Consider the following 20248-nt stretch of genomic DNA (forward strand, 5'->3'; position numbering starts at 1 on the left):
CTGGGTGACACCAAAGCTTTGAGTGACAGGAGGATGCTGTTAGACCCTAAACTGCGATTCAGTTTTCTTTTTAAAATGTGTTTTGTACCCCGAGGAAGAACAGAAACAAAATACCTCTAAATGACTCGAGAAAAATAAAGCATTATTATAAGTGGGGTATTTCATAGTGTAATTACATTACAATTAATAAGTAACTGTGGTGTTTCCACATCTTATTACATGGTAACTACATAGTTGTGCTATGTGGTAAATAGTTTGCAGCGTGTTATTAGTTGTACAGGCAACAACAAAACCTAAAATTTAGCCTTAAGAAGGAATACTATCCCTCTGAACTTCAATGCTGATGCTTACCAAGTCAAATCATTAGCCAAAACATTAAATTAAACCTTAAATCTTGTACGCTGTTACACAAGATCAATTTGTACTGGTACACCAGTTGCCAAGAGCTTGTTTCTGTTACAGTAGCCCTATACTTAACTGTAGTGTAGTTACATATGTAAACTGTGAACTTAATATAAATTGTAAAAAGTAACAAACCTCAAAAATGTTTATGCTTGGAACATTTGGAATATAAGTACAGTCCAATTAAGTACATGTACTTTTATACACTCAATAGGATGTTATAAACAGCCCCCTGGACTTACTATTAATAGCACAGCACATGTGGTTACAATAAACCACTATGCTGAAATCAGCAAAATGAAAGGCACATGAAAATACAATTAGTGCATTCAATAAAGTTCTCTGTTTCACAGTGGAAAGTGAAACAACGATCAAATCTCCTCCGATTAAAACAGTTGAGGGGGTCAAAGGGTAAAAATAAGGTAATATGATATCTACCATAAACAAACAAGTTGCACATATTTGTTAAGTTAAGTTTTCATTTTCTAAAATCCTTTAAACAAACCTGACAGATTACCGTTGAGCAACACAGACAAAACATTGTATCATCCAAATGCGATTGTGTTTACCATGGCATGAAATCACCTGAGAAAAACTGAGGTCCTCATTAGAATCACGAAATTACACACCGTACTGAAGGAATAATAAATAAACACATGAAGAATTTTTTTTCTCTTGGTTGCTGCAGAACTATGCCAAAGCGGAGGATATTTTGCCGTTGAAGTATACACACAGCTTTCCAATATTCGCCCAATTATTGGTGGCATGCTAACAGATGACACATTGTTGCACTGTCCAATTCTGGCATGGCTGCAGAACAAGCAGGAAATCTGAAACTGGCTATGCTCGTTTCCTGAGGCTAACTGAAAGATTTAAGTAAAGAAAAATCCCTCCAGGTTAACGTGTTGCAGATTATATTAAGTGTGCGCTAACAAATACACTAAATGTCAATGCAACTCTGCCTTACTTAGCCCTGTTGGGGAAGAGCACTGCCAAAAAATGTCATCAAAAAGAACATTTTAGAATACAGCCAGATATTATTATTATTATTATTATTATTCCAAAGACCGTTTCCAAAGATAAAAGTAATCGGCTCATCAATAATGTGGTCAAATTTATGTAATCCAGATTATCTCTGTCTGCCAATCAGCAGTCAGTTCTGGGTCATGGTTTCCAGAGAGGACAGCCACTGGTTGAACAAAAGAGCACAGTTTTACCTTTTGGAAGAAAAACGCACAGTCACAGCATATTATATGTCTTTGCGACACTTATACAATATTGAATAGAGCCAAAATCAATATCACAATAATAAATTCTGCTATACACCAAAGTGCCAAAACAATGTGTGTAACTGAAAATTATACTGAGCAATGGCCACTCCAATGCCAACAACATTATCTAAAATGCTCAGTACTAAAATACTTTTCAAGGTTATATAAACTATGAAGCCCACAATACCAACGTCAAGGAGTGAAGTATAATAAACCCCTTATTTCTTAAAGTCAAACAGATCGGTTCTGGTTTTCATCACTTCTTGCTTATTCATTGGTTACATACTGAGCAAAATGATCTGCAACTGAAGGTCAGAAGTCGATTACAACAAGAACATTTAACCAACAAGGATGGGGCCAACCACGCAGCTCTGCTTTCACCGAGCAACGGACACAACACTCCTCGCTTTCCCACCCTGCGAAGCGAGACACAGCGATGCATTCCTAACACAGCCCAAACCTGTTATTTCAATTGACCTTTTTCGCATCAAGCTGTCAATGATCTCAGCCTGGGACACAAAGTTTCTGCTGCTGAGGAGGACTCCATCGTAACGGGCGTTTGTTTGAGAAAATGGCCTTCTGGGAAAAAAAAAAAAAAAAGCTGCAGAGTTTGGAGGGAAACGCAAATAATGTGACAGGGCATTTAGCCCGAGCGCATTCAAAATAGCAAAAAGCGAGACAGCCAGGAGCGTTTATGGAAATAGCCCAAAAGCTTGCGGAAGGAGCACCCAGGAAGACAACAGCATTTCTTTGCAGTCCAAAACGCGCAAGCCAAATTCATGTCCCACACTTTCAGAGCTCGAGACTTTCGTTGCAGTACTTGTCAAGAAACTTTGTCGAATGTGATTTGGCAATGGCTGTATATCGTAGACACAGTCCATCCATCCACCCATCCATCCATTATCTAACCCACTTATTCCAGGACAGAGTCACAGGGTGGAGGGGGGGGGGGAGGCTGGGGCCTATCCCAGCATGCATTGAGCAAGAGGAAGGAATACACAGTGGACAGGTCATTCACACACTCACACCTATTGGCAATTTAGACTTAGTAGACAGTACCTTATTTTAATGAAAAAGAGGTGAAAATAGTTTAACACAAAGAAAATATTAGTAAAGTTTATGCAGTTTGAAAACATTTAATAAATTGATAAACATAATTAGAAATGAATTTAGCTGTAATCTACTATATGCAGAACTTTTTTTTAACACAGCCAATTCAGCTATACCTGATTACTTGATTGGCATTCTTTTCTAATTCCCCTCTAACTTGAAAACATACCACGACATGGCTGACACAGACAAAGAGTTCAGTTTCCAAGAAAAAGCTTTTTGCCAAGTCCGACAGTGCTCAAAGCAAAGTCATTTGCAAAGTTTGCAGAGATAAGGTTCGTACAACGAAACTTTTTAAAACACCTGAAAATAAAGCAGCCCAAAGAGCATGCGGAGAGTTGTATTATACACGGATCTCACGCTAGCGCTTCCAGCTCAGCCACATATTTTTGATCGTCTCGTTCTCGATCGTTTCGATCGTTTGTTCGAAAAGTATGGAGAGATTAGTCTCAATCCTTTTGACAAATGCCTGTATTATGACCAATAAATAAGAGACAAGTCATAAATGTGTTTTACTATCCACAAGCAAATATCTTTTAGCTAGTGTCTTGTAAATTGTCATTTAAATGAATGTGCACTGATCTGTAGTGTATATTTAAACACTGTGAATAATGCAAACATTAAACAAACTGCTCTCTAGTATTTTCTATAGAATTTCTGTATTAGATGGGCAGAAAGCAAAACAATGATAATACTCATCTTTTCTATTTCAACTGTCTTTTAACCATTAAAAACCAAACATTTCAATGTCTCTTAATTTAGTGCTTTTCCAGATGGAGGGCATCTTATTTCAAAAGCTTGTGCCTTCATGCAGGGTTTAGAAGGGACTGATGAACAGTAAATAGAGTAAATTTAATAAATAAAGACAGTAACCTAAATTAAGAAATTATTAGAAATGGCATGTAAACATCATGTATACTTGTAAGTTCAGAGTCATCAAAGTTGAGAGGAGTCTACACACCACATGAAAGCCAAGAACCCATCTGCAACTCAGAGCAATGCATTTCATATGAGAGGAATAAAGTGGGTTTTTGCACAAAAGAGGCTTTGAGAATTTTATTTTATTTTTTTACACTTGCACTTTTAGATCAACTGCTTGGTAAAAATCTGGTTGTGTTTGGATAAAGACAAAGGAATTTGGGAAGACAGTGTTCGCTGAGGTGAAACTTGCCATGATCATTAGATTTAGTGGTTTATGGGGAATAACAACATGTGGCAGCCTCTTCTGATTTCACTTTCTGGAAATACAAGCCTGAAATACCATCTCAGTCAAGGCCCACATTGTTTAAGCTGGAGCTCTGGGCTTGAGGCCTGTCATTACTCCATGTTAACAGTGTGTTAATGTCCCCGTGTGTTTAATGTTTTGTTCACTCCCTCTTGGTAGAAACATTAGCGATGCCTTGGCAGACGGCTTCTGAAGTACATAACACTTAGGATCCAGTCACTGCCAACATGTAAAGTGTAATCCCCACATCCATGTCCACATGACCAGTTGAAGGATAAAAACACTGCCCATTAAGCATTATAACCTTGCACAGCTTTTCAGCATTCCATTCCATTTTGCCCCTGAAGAGTTCTTTTATATCATAAATCACAAGTCATAAATGATGTTGTGCACACCGCACATGTGCAACAAAACAGGACATTTTGAATCTGTCACTAATAGCATCAGCATGAGGTCTCTGTTCTTCACTCGTTGCCAGGTTACGAGATTAATCGCCTTCAGCTTGGGGCGGAGACAATAAATGACGGAGAAAAGAGACAGACGGTCTAAAAGAATGAACGTCAAAATAAAAGGCAAAAAAGTTACTGTGTTTTTCCAGTGGTGCTGCGGCGCGGCCTCCTGTCATCGGAATCCCCATAAAATTTAGACGAAGCTTCGGAAGACTGCGAGAGGACCTTAGAACGTGGGACTTGGCACTGAAAAACGCATCAGTACCCATCCCAGGCCAAGGGACAGAGAAACTGAACAGAACGCGCCCCGTCCACACCCTGCGTGTGGGGGCAGCCAAGCTGGCCCCTCTCTCTCTCTCTCTTTCTGTCATCTCCAATTGCGTTGATCTAAATGTACGAGGATTGATGGCGCTCCACCAAATGCTGTTATGGGGAACCTGGTTTGTTTATTTAATGAAGCTGGTGTCACTGTGGATCTGAGTCCCCCCAGCACTTGAAACGGTGGCAGGTGTCAGCGGCAGATTTCCCCGAAACGGGGGCACCAAATTAACAAATTCGATTTGCATAATATCTGCGGGGACGAGCACCTCTCTCCCCCTGTTTCCGCGGACGGGCAGGCTGTCCCCTCGCTGAGTCCAGATGCCCACCTGTACCCGCTCTGAGGGAGGAGGGGGAACGAGGGGGGGGGGGCAAGGGGGGGGGACCCAAGGCTCAAGTAACGCTCCCCAAACCCTCACAATGAGCAAAAGATCTGGACAGTAATGAATTACACCCGTTGATCCCAATTGCTTCACAAGGGGGCGAATGAAACTAAACAGCCTCATGGTATTAAGCCATGTCAAAGACCAGGATTGTGGATACCAGAGTTCGGAGCGTCTGGTTAAGATCAAGCAGAGTTTACAAAGCTGGATCTGTGCTCCGGAGCAAAGCAAAGCGAAGACAAATTGCCAATCATTATTTTTACGAGATGTACATTTTTCACCGCTGCGCTGGAACTGCATACGTTCGCACAAATTACAGAGTCAGAGTAGACACAGGAAGAACACAATATTTTAAATGATCTTCCTACGGCACATAATCTTCCCGAGCACTGCTTGAAACTTACCCCCCTTGAAACTTACCTCCCCATAACGCATAACAAAAACGATCTTTTTCTTATTTGTGCAACTCGTTAAATCAATAGGCTAACGCAGCAGACCAGGATAACTGGTCGTGTTGAGAACAGCGCTTGGGCGGCGACCGGGGGGGGGGGGAGCCGCGCACGTCTCCTCAGCGGCGTCGCGGCCAGGCCCCGCCGCGTACGCGTTTGAAATGATTCGATTGGGCGAATGAGCATATGCTCGCCGCGGCGTCATAAAGTTAAATTACGCGCCGCCGTAATCTGATTTGCTCTCGTTTATTGGATTTGAGAGACAGCAAAAAGGCACAATGCGAAACAGATTTTTAATCCATGACCTTTTTTTTTCTTTCCCCGAGCTATTCCTTAGCGCTGGCCAAAGAGGGGGGATGATGCGTTCTTGACAGACCAATGCAGCGCAGCAGAGTCCAAGCTCTCGGGGAAAACGAGGATGAAAGCTTCCAGACGTGACTGCCAGACATTACTTATCACAACCTACAGAGATACTAAAAAATACTCTAATAGCTAAAAAAATACTTTTGTTTTCACAACCTGCCTTATTTTTTTTTTTACTGACAATAATATGGTAATACGGTACGCTGCGTATGATTCTGCAAATGTAATTTTGCACAAAAATGGGATATGTTGTTTTCATTTTAGTAAGTCGTTATCACAATCTAGGCCATCTAAAACATGATACTGAATGCAGCCCCCGCATATGGTAGTTATGTTTTCATGCTAAACTGCAATCCCCGATGCGTACTGAGCTGTTAACTGATCTTCAGGCCGAACGTGCCAGCAACAATGGCCTGCAGAAATGGATATGCACCCTGAACAATGAACGTCCCACATTTATTTAGGGATTTACTAATCAATTGGATCAGATTTCCAGAAGATGATACATTTATTTTCAGTAATATGCACTTTTGGAAGAGGTTTTATAAGCACAGGAAACCTGGCCTTATGCCTTAGATGCATGACACATATCACACCCTTTTTCAGTCTTTCTGGGTGTAAGTCAAATGGTACTATTCAATTTAAATGCCAGGGAAGGTTTAACAGAATGCAGATTACTTAACACAAGAACATTTGCAGTAGAATATAACATGTAAATTGTGAAAGAGTTTGCATTGTGTCACTATTTTCTTTCTTTTGGCTTGTTTTTTTAAATATCAGAGACTGCCAGTAAATGTCAGTGGATGTCCCATGGGTAAGGAACAGCATCACTGACTCAATATACATGTTAAAAATTGTAGTAAGTATATTGAGAAAAGGCCTCAGTTGGTCCTATATATATGGACAGTGGACCAGTGCACCACCACTGGACCAGTGTCACTAAACCTTTTTGTAGGTCCTTTGTAGTGATGTACAGACATCAGCCTGTGCTCATGTACCCTTGTCCTATTTAGGAATGGCCATTCACTTGCATAAATTCTTTCATGTAAAAACCTACACGGCCCAGAAATCTTAGAGATCCGGTCTGTCGATTCCATCTTTAAATCACCGTTTGAAGACGACACACCAACACAAGTAACGCATCCACTGCTGTAACATGTAATTCGTCCTAAACAGTCAACAAGTGCGTTATTCCAAGCAAGTTCAAGTGTTATTTGTGTTAAAACAGATGATGAAATTATATATTTTTTTTGTTACGGGTGCACAATTTGCTCCAGTCCACTTTCTAGTCTACCACGTACTGAGGTATGGTCGCGATGTTTGCTGCTAGGCATTGATAAGACATCTGGCGCACCATTCATCCCACTACAGAAAGGAGCGGCTCAAGTGAAGTCAGTCCAGCCAGACCCTTGCACTCTTGGAAAACTCTGGGCCACAGCGATTGGCTTCTATATAAATCAGTTCTCTGGCCACACCACACATTCGCTCTTATTTTCCAGAAATAGCTGCCTCAAAGGCACGGTATTTTGGCAGTGGGGCTAAGAGCATATTAGCAGCACCGCTGGGACAGGAAGAGCATGTGCTTGCCCAACACATTTTGTTAATGCGAGCGCACAGAAGAGTGCGTAGAACACGGAGGGGGGAAATGTATTCCAGAACGGAACAATAATGTCATTGTTTGACTCCCCACGCAGAGAGGCGAACTGGAATAATCTGTGCGTAGCGACTCATTTTCAGAAGAGCAATCGTATGGAAAAGATCAATGACTGGAATGGGCAGGAAACCCGTGCAAGATTGCAGGAAAAATGTTTTTTAATGACTGTTGTTGATCACATCCCTGATAACTGAATTATTTCCATGGGAAGTCAAATCCTAATGAATAGGAATATTAAAAAAAAAAAAAAAAAAGATCTCAATAATACACCTCAATAAAAAATATATACATACATTGGCATAGACTGATAAAATTACAACATTCAATACCCCTGACATAGGATAACATAACATGCCAAAAAAATCTCCTGGGATTCCAGTGACTACCTCTCCTGTTCAGTTTGGGTTTGGATTGATTGGAGTACTGATTTAAAATCTGTTTGATCATTTCTCTCATAATGGTTAAGAACTGGTGGTCTTAGTCAAGAACTTAAAGGTGCTTTCTTCCCATGGAATATAATGAGGTCATTTCATTCTTTAACAAACAGGCTTACGCCAAATGAGCCATTCACTTACAGCAGGGTCCCGCAGTCTTATCCAGAGAGGGCCAATGTGAGTGCAGGCTTTTGTTCCAACCAATCAGTTACACGCCTGATTCTACTAATCAACCACCAGAGTCTTTGCTAAGGACCTTGATTAGTATAATCAGGAGTGTTACTGCTTTGTTGAAACTAAACCCAGCACCTGCACCAGCCCTTTCAGGACAAGACGGAGGGTGAGTGAGCTGGTTTAGTGTGTGAGAGAGTCGGTGAGTGTGCGAGTGTGAGTGTGTGTACGTGTGCGAGTGGTTGAGTGAACAAGAGGATGACCATCATCGGCATGTCCTTCAGTCCCACGCAAGAAGAAAAAGTGTGTCAGAAAGGAACATTTAGGATAAGCTGTAGAATGCCCCAGAGGAACTGATGTATATTCAAATGTCCCGTTTCCATGACAATACGTTTGATGTTGGGCACGTTTCATATATTTTTATGGGGGCCAAACTGAAAACACATGGGGAGAAAACATTTCCACAAGCATAGAAATGTTCCCCCATCCTGCTGGTGAGAAACCTGGCAAACGACTCGCTTTGGCTTGCAAGATATACACACACATACAGACATGTACATGAACACACACACACACACAGACATGCACATGAACACACACACACACACACAAATGAACACACACACACACACACACACAGACATGCACATGAACACACACACACACACAGACATGCACATGAACACACACACACACACATGACATCACAGCACACACATGCACACACACACACAGACATGCACATGAACACACACACACATGAACACACATACACACACACACATGCACATGAACACACACATACGCATACAGACATGCACATGAACACACACACACACACACACACACACAGACATGCACATGAACACACATGCGCACACACACACACAGACATGCACATGAACACACACACACACACACATACAGACATGCACGTGAACACACACACACACACAGACATGCACATGAACACACACACACACAAACACAATACAACAAAGCTCCTTTGTCTTTTGAAATGATAATTTTCCAAACATATATATATGTTTTTATTTATTTATTCATTTTTTTCAGTTTGTGTACAGGTAGACCCACACAGACAGAGTGAATTGCATGATTGCTAACTGCGCAGACTAAGACGTGTCGCTCTCTCCCCAGCATATATCAAATAAGCAGAGAGCACAGCGACCCACAGGTTGGTATCAGATGACGGGCCTTTAAAGTTGAGACGCAGAAACCCGACATCTCGGCGGTAACCCCGCGCTGCCTCCTAATCGCTTCAAATGAGGTAATGAAGGAGACGCCGGCGATGCCAGATCTCTCTCCTGTTCAGCAAGGTGCAAGCACTTGTTTGTGCGAATGTCTGGCAATTAAAATTAATTGGGAAGAAGGTCTGCCTCTAAATCTTCCAAGAGTGCCAGTTATGATCTAATGAAGCATCATTAGGCATGCTGAAAGCTGAGAGATCTGTATGACAACGGCAATTAGACGGGATCATAGGCAAAAAAGTCATTAAAAAATACCCCGGCAAAGATTAGCTTTTCACTTAATGACCAATTCATTAGCTAATTGATTTCTTATTAGTTACAGGCAAAAAAAAGAGCCTGTTTGGGCTCCTGTACGGCTAATTACCAGCGTTTACACCATTAGTTGATCGGCTAGTTTTTCAGGAAAACCATTTTTGCAGCGGTGCATAGCTCCGAGGCTTTAGGCCACTGCTTCACTGCTGGTTTTTTTTCTCCAGATAATATTTTCCCATACAGGCTTCTAATTCATTACTGCAGTCTTACTCACCGTGATTATACATGTGTGACATGAATACACTGCATATTACTCAGCAGAGAATAATAATAATAATAATAATAATAGTAATAACGATGATGATAATAATAATAACAATAATAATAATAGTGATAATAATAATAATAATAATAATAATACATTTGTTTTGTCGACCACTCTTTGTGGAGTATCTCTAAGACGCTTCACATGCAAGTAAAATTAAGACAAAAATGAAGAAAAAAGGGGTAGGGGTAGGGTTAGGGTTAGGGTTAGGGTTCGGGTTACGAGAAGTCCATGATGAGCCTGACAGAGTCTGATAATGAAGAACTGATTTAATGAAGAATAAAGACTTCCAACACTAAGCATTACATTCATAATATATTATGTCTAATCTTTTTTCGTAGATTTACATTTAATACACACCTATAGATTGAGTGTGTCGACCGAACTGATACAAAATCAAATTAATTATTGCCCTTGGCCACAAACACCAAGATTTCATTTCTTCACCTGACCAGAAAAGATTCATTTGGAATGAAAGCCACTCAACTGCACACATTAAGCATTACACTGATAATGGCAGGGTAGTGTAACAGTGAAATGGGGCTGCAGCGCAAATTCTGTGGATTCAGTTTCAAACTGCGCTGCTGTCGTTCCACCTTTGAGCAAGCCACTTAACCTGGCTCTTACTTCAGTAAATATCCAGATCCATAAATAGATTGTATGCAAAAATATTATCTGTGCAAGCCGCTCTGGATAAAAGCTTTTCCCAAATACTGTACTGTGAGGACACTGTATTTAATGCTGAGAGGGGAAGAATAATTCTCAACTTCCATTTCTGTAACATACAATTTTTCTCATTTTTTTACCACACGAAATTGTATATATTGTGTTCAGTCTTTTGGCTTTTATTTTACAAGACCATATTCCCTCTACAGAATTTATTGATACAATTACATCAATTTTGAGAATTATTCTGAGAAACGTACAGGAGCAAGCAAACGCGTTCGCCCGACAGGGAGGAACAATTCATTGCGGAATGTTTAAATTCAAATCGATGGATCTGACGTCCACCCTCTGATGAACAACGGAAATATAGCTCCATCGTTGAACTGAGTTATTCTCTCCCAACCTCACGCTTCCAGCACTGTTTTGATCACATACTGCTAAAAACAAAACCCCTTCCTCACGTGTCACACTGAATTTACACTTCCTGATGTGGCAATGGCAAATCACGTGCTGTGACAGCTATGTTTGATACCGGAGCAACAGACAGCATATCCCCTCTCACCAAGCCAGGTTGCCTGGTTGTACTTCTCTACACAGTTTTTTTTTTATTTACTCGTTTTTTGGTAACCCCAAAAAGGGGGTAGTGGGCGAGGGGGTGGGGGGTGGGGGGACAGCCTCAAATTTGTAGGCTCCCACTGCGGGACGTCCACTGACAGGTTAGGGTTGAGCTTCTTTGGGGAACAGAAGGGGTAAGACACTGGAGATGTGATGATGGTGTTCAGCCCACCAGGGACAGTGTGCTCCAGCAGCCAGTGGCCCCAGGCTGGGTCTAATTGTTCCTTGAGTGACGATGTGACACCGCGTACACACAGAGACAGCCAGCTCTGTCCCTCAGGCAGCAGGCAGGACAGTCCCTCTCTGTAGTCGACCCATACAACAACAAAAAAAATCTTTATGCTTGGAACTATGTGTATTGCTGCACTGTAGTGGCACTTTCATGACAGAATTTACTAACTTTTACTAAAAGTTCCATTGCTGGGGATTTGGGGTGACTGCATCAATTCATGTTTTACTCCAACTGTCAAGAGTTTGGAGGTGTCTAAACATGTGCACTTATCACACATGTTCACTTACGTGTGTACAAACACATACATAAACACACAAATACACACACACACACACACACACACAAATAAACACAGGCACATGTACACATACACATCTACATGCACATACGATGCATACACAAGCACACACGTGTGTGCACAGACACTGCGATAAGAGGGCAGGTCCTGATCTGGGTCCTGTATCCAGTGGGCCCAGGGGGGGCAGAGGACAGGCCTGACAGATGGAGGCCACTGAAGACTCTGCCTTCAGATTCATCTACAGATGGTCCGCAACCCCCAACCCCCCCGCCCCCCCACCCTAAACAACCACCCCCACCCCCCAGCCCCCCACCGGTCCAGAGCACTGAAAGGCCCGAGGAGAAGGCCACCTCTGACTGCAAACCCGCACACCATCCACAGTGCCTCTTAATTAGCCCTGCCACTTCGTACCCTGCCGCTAATTAATCTTAATGAGCGCAGCTATTTGGTGACTTCTCCTTCTTAAGATGAGTGCATAAATCACCCGGCTACAAACGACCAAAAGGAGCACACCACGTCTTCAGCTCTCACGGAGAAGCCCTGGTTTTCTTTTTTGTTTTTTTGTTTTTTAAAACAGGCTTTAATTGCATGATTGAGCAAGTACAAGTGCAGCAGGAAGGCCCTGTAAAAAGGGCGGCTGTGTTCATGTCAAATGGCTCTGCGGTCTCCGCGTGACACAAGAGACCTCTGGCTTGTAACGGCAGCGCAGATACCGCTCACTTAAATGGACACTTAAGTGAAGCGGCTCGGTCTCTACAGGCATTGTTGATATACTGTGGGAATCCTCGTACAAGGATAACCTGACCGCCGCATTAGCCAAATTAATTTATGCTAAAAGCGATATCCTAACGGTTTTATTCTCTCTGGCTTTGTCTACCAGATATCGCGGTATCTTAAAGTTGTTTTCATCGTGATTTATACTGTACAATGTTAACATTTACTGCTATGAATGAAAATGGCTTTTTTCAGCCAACAGGATTCACAACAGCCCGTGCTAACACAGTGTATATAAACACTATATCTAGCACTTAATCATATACCTTCATTAAATCTTCATTAAAGATATGTCACACATCTAATTGATTTTATTTTATGTATGTTCCTTTAAGTGTCATCTGTTTGATAAGTATCACAAAGAGGTGGACTTTTTCACGAAACAGAAAATTTTACTTTAAAGAACAGGCAGACGAAAGCTTCAAAACAAAATGGCAGCGACTGTAGCAAAGAAGATAACCTGTACACTTATCTGTGAAAGAAGAAGTGTCATGCTTTATAAATGACTCCAAAGAGTATTGATTTGCACTTAATGCTGTATGTATCCCATTTCCCATGGGTCGAAGGCTAACAACACTAATATCGTCATGAAAACTCCATGCTAAATTCTAACTGCCACATGTCCACCTAGAGTTAGCATGGAAACCTGAACACGAAGACAGAAATCCTCACAAACTTATTTTTATAATTATGAGAGCTGACAGTGAAGCGTGACCCGTGATGGTAAAACTTATGATGGGACATTTGCAGCTCTGAAGCCGAGGCTCGGGGGTTTGAGCCCCCTAGGGGTGCTCAGTTCCATAAGTCATTCAATTACTAATATCGCGGACCGAGGGCAATCAATCAGCGAGAAGGTGCGCAGTGTAAGATAATGTACCACTTCTGCCTGCCGGACCACATTTGTGTAACTTGAGAGACAGCAACTGTAAACTAATTGAGATGGTTTCAAAGACTAATGGAAATAATTTTTGGTGTGCAATAGCTTCTCCCTGCGACTCGTGACCACAAGGTACCTATCTGACATATTTAATGCACACAAAAAAAAGAAGGTAAATTATGATGATTGAAATGACTAGTGAAACCTTTGATTCTTACTTACTCTAATGACACATTAATCTGCTCATGATTTGCATCTCGTCAGGCGATTTTGCAAAGCTACTATGTAGCTGACTGAAAGAGGTTAAATTATGAGATTAGTAAGGTTAACTCACAAATCCACCACTGTACTGTTTTACTAAATGGGCCTGACCGTTAGAACAATGGTGCAGCAAACCTCTTCCCCTCATGGATTTTAACTAGATAACCAAAGTGGGACCCTTACACTGGGCCGCAGAATCGGGATTTTTACACGCACATATCAAATCCTGAAGGTGCCAGAGTCAGCTGTGGCCAGCAACCCTTCAGGCCATGGCAAAGTTAACTTCAGCATCAACCAGTGAGGGAGGGTTTCAGCTGAGAAGAATCACACTGTGATGATTAGTTAGAACTATGAGTAGGACCGCATTGAGAGTTTAAAAAAAACAGTGAAGTCTTTCAATTTGTCTTTATACTATGGAGTCCTTTGAAAGGTAAGTAAACTGCTGTCTTCCACTTGCCCATGCAAAAAGGGCAGTGTGTGTGCATGCTTGTGTGTGTGTGTGAGGGTGTGTGTGCATGCGTGTGTGTGTGTGAGGGTGTGTGTGTGTGTGTGCGTGTGTGTGTATGTGTATGCATGCATGTATGCGTGGCAAGCACACTTGTGTGGATTTGAGGGTTGTGTTTTCTTTCCTTTAACAATTGTCACTGGATTACAGCGATTTTGCAGAAAATCCAGCCGGCGTTTTGGGATATAATGTTGATTTCATGCCTCCTTTGAGTCGGAAGTCCTTGTGCCCTGTGGGGTCACGGCAGATGGAAAAAAAGAAGAAAAAAAAAGGGGGGGGGGGCAAACTGCTCCCCTATCCACCTCCACATGAACCTCCAACTCTACAAGGTATTTATGTCTACTGAGGTTCCACAGAATGTGTTCGCTTGCCATGTACAATTTCACTGAAAGAAAATGTTTGGCTTGGTTACTTGCCTTTAAGCTCAGGAAACCCCGACTGAGATGGCTATCGGCTTACAGTACCATCCCGGGGTACATTGCTGGGTACGGCAAAATGCCTCGGTACAGGTATCAGACAAGAATAAACACAGGGGGGTTTAGAGGATCAGTATCCCACGAGAAAGTTTACATTTCTTTCAGTACGTCTGCTGCGAAGCTGCCTTTCAAATGACCTTGCACGCGGTCAACTGAGGTGATCGAGATCAAAGCTACTGTTCTGCTCTTTGCATCATTCTAAGAAAGTAACAGGCCAATAAATGAGAAGGAATATCTGTGGCATTCGGTTCTTACCAGGAAATCTGACACAGAAAAGGTAGTAATATATCCCTAATTGTCATTGAAGAGATTTGACTTTATGTACTTGGGAGTTTCCTTCTTGTTCTTGGCAAATACTGGTCTAAGCTCTATATTTACTTTATTTCCAGTTAATTTTTACACAGATTCACTTTTACAGCGCACATTTGTAAAGAAAACAGAATTTGATTCTGTACCATGGAAAATTCATCATGCATTTTTAGCCCTTAAATGGTGCCAAATATTACAGCCTTAAAAAAGAAAATTGCAAGTAGAAGCTGCATTTCAAGAATTTTAAAGAAGTCCAACAGAAGTATTTACAGTCACTTCTGGTGAAGAGTCAAAACTTATAAAAGGATACTGACAGTTGGACATAAACTAAACCAAAATAGGTTTGGAAAAAATGACATGAAAATGAACATGGACAGAAAACAGGAGCACAACATTCAGCACCTCTGCAAATTGCAGTGATTATATGGCTAAATACAAATGGGACATTGAGTTTCCCTACACTGTATTGGTCCTTAAATAAAATGAATCAGAAAAAAACTGTTTTGGTAAAATATTCCAATATGTGCCTTTGCAGCACAGACAAAATATAATGCAAAAATAATTACTTTCTGTCTGGACAAATTTCTCATAGTGATCAAGTTCTGCTTTAAAATGATACGCAAAAGTGTTATGGCTACCCAGCCATTCTTGTTAATACGCGCACGTTACGCCATTCACTTCAATATATTTACTCGACCACACGTCAAGATATATTTCCTCTGAGAATGGCAAATTGACTCAAGATTAAGCTTCAACTCCCACGTACATAATTAAGGATCGGGCTTCTTTGAACAACGTGGCAAATATTAACTGTTTTAAATATGAGTTTCGAATCATTCAGTGCCAGTCCGTCAGGGATTAATCTGTGCAAGTGAGCTAATTCAAACGCAGCTCAGGTATTTTTCCGTTATAGCGCGAGATTGCAGCAGTAGAGTTTCTCTCCCACTTTACTAACAAGCTTCCCACTGAGCTGCACTGCATGCTCCGGCGCAGTGATCTCGCGCTGCAGCGAAAAGTTCCTCAGTGATTGTCTATCCTCGAAGTGATGTGTGTAATGCACAATATACCGTATTAACCATTTCCCAAGGAAGCTCACAGGACCACACACACTCAAAACGTCAGTATAACACAAGATATTGCTTACTGGCCAATACTTTGACAAAATGTAGATCCATCATAATAGCATGGTACAATTTTCCAGAGATGTAGTCAAATTACCATAAGCCTATGCCTACATTTAACGCCACTGGGACCCGAACTATGTACTCAGCGCCAACTGTATAAGTAAAGGGAAATAATTCAGGAAAAGAATCTCTTAAAGTGACAGTTATCTATGTATCTGCATGAATTAAATCCGTATGAAAACGCAATGGACGTTATTGCGTTCTTACCAAGAGGACGGTATTAGGCTACATATGACAGGAATAAAATTCTCATTGAAAAAAGCATACAGCACGGAGGGTATGATTTCATATGGGAACTGTCTATTTAATGTCTAGGCTACTTACGGTCGCAGGCTATTTCCGACCTGCTCTTTGGCCTTCGGGAATAATGACGTTAAGTTTTTTTCTAATGTAATTTATTTCCCAATGATTTGTCGAAAAGAAAGACATGATTTGTGTAAAAATGTAATTTCGTGTAGTGCTTTTACATGTCTTTTAGTTTAAACCAGTTTACGGCAGCTCACAACTGAATAGGCCTAGGCTACCAATTCATTGCTTTGCTTGAAAAAGATCTCACAATGATGTGGATGGCAAATGGGTTCTTCAAATGGACGAGTAGTGGCGTTTGTCCGGTATGAGAAGACAGTGTCTAACTAGGCTAGACGTTCGGATAAATCTAGATTTACATTTTATTCACAAATTCGATATAAAGCCTAATCACTGCTGTATACGTTCACAACTGAATTTATCTGATAAACTGACATGTAACGAGGTACCATGAAAAACTATAATAACAGTCTCAGGCCTTCCGAATGGCATACTAGACCTTATTCAATGTGGCTATAATCTGTCAATAGAACACAAATCGCTTCCCACTCCCAAAAAAATAATCTTTGTATGCTCTATTTATAGGCATTTCAGCAACCGCCATACTCATAATGTTGAAGTGTTAGGCTTCATAACGCTACACTTTTTGCTGTTACTGAATGAGGCCCATCATGTGACAAACTTCTTTGCTATTGTTTCCGAGATAAACTTAGCGACGCGTATTGTGTATCTTCTTTTTTCTAAAGTTTTGCTTTTCTGAGATTATCCTGTAAACTGAAATCTTGCATTGCTCGCAGAATGTAATTTTTTGTCGTGTATTTATGAACACCCGGATCCCCTGAAAACCTTATTTGCGTATCTTGTACAATCATATTTACAGTACACTCTCACACATTTAACTTTAACCGAAAATAAAAAAAACCCGAATAAATCGATATTAACTCAATAGCCGGAGGTAGTGTGTCGAGAGCTGCAATAGTTTCTCGAGGAAAAATAAAAATAACACAATTAGACCTACTTTGATGCTTTGCGTAGGGAATAGGGGTGGACTACTATGCCCCTGTAGGGCTGGATATATTTGTGTGGGGCTGTCCCGTATACTCAGGGGACAATCCAGGACACCGTACTAGGCACATTATAACGCTTTGGATCTCAATTCGAATTCCCTGCTGCAGAGAAACATTTATGTCCTTCAAGTTAAATATCACGTATAGATAATAAATGTATATACAATATTTGTCTATAGTTGTCACATGAATTTCTCTCCCTCACACACATACTTATATATGTGTAGGATTATATATATATATATATATATATATATATATAATGCTGGAAACAAGTATTAAAGGTGAGTTGGAATGGGAATACAACAGTGTTTTAAAATCAGTAATAATACGTTTACATGTAGGTTAGTAGAGGGAACGGTCAACAACTGACAATAATCGGCGGACATTAATTTTGAAGCTAGGTGTGGTCAAAGACGTTTGGTTAAATAACTTACCACCAATCATGTCAGCTGTCGAGCTTTCAACAGAGGCATGTGACTCCCCGTTTCAAAAACATCATGCCGCGATCCTGATTTAAAATACTTGACTGTGAGGAGAAGAAAGATACAGAGCTAAACAGTGTGGGAGGGAGGATTTTTGTCATAACCGAACAAGCCAGGCAAGCGCAAATATGCCTCGTGCGCCTTTAAGGAGGTTTCGCCACGAAGAAACGGTGACTGGCGCACGGCTGTGTAAGATCTTCTACTGATGGTCGATTTGTGCTGGAGTATTCCTATACCCTCGAGGCTGTTGTTAGATTGGGAACCACATGTAGATAATCTCCGTCAATCGGCCTGCATTCAGTAATGTTCAAACACTTATTAGGGGCACTTTGAAGTCTTGGAGTTATTAAAGTGCATCTGAATCAAGAAGCTGCACTAGCTAACACAAACCAGCGGGGAGAGGCCTAAACTTATAAGTTAGTACAATTTGTATAAAAACGTTTTTTTATTTTTCGTGGCATAATGGAATATTATCTTATTTATGTAACAATATTTAAAATAACATTTAGCGTTTTAACTGGTAATAAGTTTGCATCGCATCGTTTGAATTACAATTTTATTGAACAAAGCAAATTTTCAGTTAAAATGAACAAGGAATATTTATTTACCATATTTACATTTAAGAAATATATTATTTGGCCTTAGGGCACTATACAAGCGTCTATATGTCACTGTCACCTGTAACAACCAGGCTACACTGTACTGTAGCCTGTGATTATTATCTTGCATGTTTTGACTTCTTATTTATAATGCTAATCTGTTAAACAGAACATATGCAGATTTATGAGGACGTAGTTCATAAATTACTCAGCGGACTGCCTATCGGATACTTTGCTTTATTTTCATAATTAAATTTTGAAGACCTCACAATGAGGTATAGAGAAGGCTAAATTTTCCCTTCTAGGTCAAGAAATCATAAACCGTTATCAAGCGTTATCGTTGAAGCTTTAATTGCATCTCTTACCCATTCTATAGTCGTTAGTTGCTGTAAGTAATACAACATATCGCAACAGCTCAGAAAAGAAAATAATTTTTAAAAATGACATTCTCGACATAAATTCCGACCAGCCTCCAGTTTTGGGATGGCAAAAAATTTCTTGAACCAGGACATACATAAAGAAAAGGGTCGCAGTACAGCCAACGAAGTGCAACAAATATGTTGTCTTGCCAATAAGAATAGCTTTATATTTCGTTTCTGGCCAAATATAGAGACACAAGAGTCTCGCCGTGGTATTTATTTTTTACAAAAGGTATAAAGGAATTAATTGCACCTCAAGTGTCAGGCAGCGTTAAATATACGAAAGGTAAAAACCTTCCCTCATAGTTCTGTTTGCGTTGCTTTTAATCTGCACAGTCCCACTCACTCAGATACAATTTATGAAATAAATGTATTTTCTTACAAATTTTATGAAAATAGTAATTTTATATTTTATGTCATCAAATGTGCGTAAATTGTGCGTTGTATCAATAGATGGTTGAGTTTACGCAATTAACAGAAATTTGTTATTATAATTTTCACCATACCTCGCTGGTCAACAACATGGTCAAAATGATATTTCACCATGTGCGCGTAATTCTGAAAAAATACATTAATATATGCAGAATTTGTATTCTTAAATTAGACATAAATAATATCAAAAGAAAAAGAACATAAAGAGATTATATGCCCGGCTTGTAATCTGCTCAATGGTTTACTTACATTTATCATGAAACGTCGCATAAACGAGTGTTTTCTAAATATACATTAGCTGCGCGCATACACTGGAGACAGAAATGTGTTCAAGTGTGACCAAACAAACACATTAGATGGGTTCTTTTTTTTTTAATTTAAGTTGACAAACAGACAAGCAGGTGAAATAACCATAACAATTGTCGAGGTAAATATTTTTAAACATCACCCTATGCTTTTTTAATCTACTGTTGCTGAAACTAGGTTAGGGTCAATAGGATTCCCACGTCTCTCCTGAAAAATGGGAATTAATTAACTACACGGACAATGCGGCTAATTAGAGGAAAATGTCAATACCACGACGAACAACCTTTTTTTTCGCCGCTGAAAATATATTTGAGGAGCGACAGTCAATAAATCAATTTCTTACATTACATTAATTAGATACAT

General features: G+C 40.4%; 1 long non-coding RNA gene across 3 annotated transcripts in view; it reads right to left on the bottom strand.

The window, feature by feature from the left end:
• LOC135240983 (uncharacterized) overlaps window positions 1-20248 on the bottom strand; it is a 138092-nt gene that overhangs the window by 24758 nt on the left and 93086 nt on the right. The gene's annotated exons all lie outside the window — the stretch shown is intronic.

This window comes from Anguilla rostrata, chromosome 15 (assembly GCF_018555375.3).
Source record: "Anguilla rostrata isolate EN2019 chromosome 15, ASM1855537v3, whole genome shotgun sequence".
NCBI classification, from domain to species: Eukaryota; Metazoa; Chordata; class Actinopteri; order Anguilliformes; family Anguillidae; genus Anguilla; species Anguilla rostrata.